The sequence below is a fragment of the Mastomys coucha genome, unplaced genomic scaffold, assembly GCF_008632895.1.
Source record: "Mastomys coucha isolate ucsf_1 unplaced genomic scaffold, UCSF_Mcou_1 pScaffold23, whole genome shotgun sequence".
NCBI lineage: Eukaryota > Metazoa > Chordata > Mammalia > Rodentia > Muridae > Mastomys > Mastomys coucha.
Genome location: NW_022196906.1, coordinates 78,019,049 through 78,021,032, shown reverse-complemented (window position 1 = coordinate 78,021,032; position 1,984 = coordinate 78,019,049).

Genomic DNA, 1,984 nt, shown 5'->3' with positions numbered 1-1,984 from the left:
AATATGACTCTAATTTGCACCTAGCTGATGTTGAAAGTAGCCTAGCACTTTTAACAATTTTAAGAAAATTTTGTTTCTATTGAATTCACATGCCTTTTTATTTAGTCACTTAAGTTACAGAAGTCAGTCATTGTCAGTTTAAGCACAGAGTTGTGCCTGATTACAAGCAAGTTCGGGATATTTCCCCACAAGAAACTCAGGACCCACCACTGGCAGTCATTTGTCATCTTCCCCAAAGTGCATTAACCTTGATGATGTTTTGTGCTTGTATATTACTTCCTTTTGGTGTTTTTTGTTTTTTTTGTTTTTTTTTGTTTTTTTTTGTTTTTTTTTTAATATACAGATTCAGGTAATGTGGTCCTTTGTAGGTGGCTCCTTCTACTTACGTTTTCAAAATTTATTCACACTGTTGTGTATATATTAATGTATTATTTTTTGTATTGATGAATCATCTCCCATGTGATATGATTATGCCCCACTCCATTTGCCCCTGTAATAACAACAAATGTGTTGTTTCCATCTGTTGGCTATTAAAAACAATGTTTCCATGAATATCCACACGTGAATTTTCCTATAGACATACGCTTTATTTCTTGGGTGTATAGTTGTATTAGTTACATTCCTGTTGCTTTGATAAATGCCATGATGAGAAGCAACTGAGGAAGAGTTTAATTTGGCTTACAATTCCAGAGGAATAAATGCCAGCATGGCAGAGAAGGCATCGGAGCAGAAGGCAGGGGAATCACATTTCTTCTACATACAGGAAACAGAGATCTAGAACAGGAAGTGAGGCAAAGATATAAACCACTGAGCCCAGCGATGTACTTCCTCATTTGTCCCCATTTAAGGACCAGGCCTGCTTTTGAAAAGAAAGCCACAAGGCACCAGCTCCAGGACCAGACCATTAAGTCCCAGGAACTAGACCATAAGGCACAAGTTCTAGGAACAGACCATAAAATCCAGAAACAATGTCATAAAACCCCCTCCCAAAGAACAGCCTGGGGATAACCACAAAAGTAGGGAAATACCTTATCTCAGGATGGGCCAGGTGTGCTGGGCAGCCCTATCTTATCCTGTGGTTAAATGTTCGTGACATAGGAATGCAGACCACCGACCACCTATGACCCCCTAGTACTCACCAATGGAATTTTAGATTTCCTAATCCTTCTAGAAAGTTCCCCTGGTTCCCTATAAGAAAGCCTGTGTACCTTTGTCTGGGATCGCCATTTTGAAAAATTGTTAACCCTTATTTTGAAGAATAGTTGACCCTTGCATACTGGATGTTTCTGCACAATAAATACTCTTTGTTTTTGCGTACTAACTGAGTCTGGCCCAGATCTTCCTTCAGCGATTTTAGGACCCTTACAACTAGAGGTTCCATAACCTGCCCAAGCACTATTGCCAACTAGGGACCAAGTTTCAAATACATAAACCTATGTGGGACATTTCTCATTCAAACTGCCATAGTGTCTAAGATTAGAAATGCTGAGCCATGTGGTAAGGCCTTGCTCATCTTTTGAGGAGGCTGCTAGACTCTTTTGTAGAGATGCTGAACTCTTTTTATGCACCCTGAGGGCGAAGGTTACAATTTCTCCATTTTTTGACTGATGTATTATCTGTCTTCCTTTTAGCATTTCTTGTAGATGTAAAGCAGTATTTCAGTTTGATTTTTATTCAAATTTCCCTGTGACTAATGGTGTCGGGGGTCACTTTTGTATATCTTCTCTGGAGAAATGTTCATTCAGATCACGAGCTCACTTTAAAGTTACCTTGTCTATTTTAAGATGGCACAATAGTAAGAGTTTGTCTTATATTCTACATATAAGTCTCTTTTCAGATACAGAAGTTGCAAAAAATAAAATAAGATCCTACCATTTAGTGGCCTTTTCACTTTCCCTTCTTTGATGTGCAAATGTTTTTCATTTCAGTGATGTTTCTCTTCTTGCTTCTGTTGCTTGTGCTTCGGTCCTACCTGAGTAGTCAC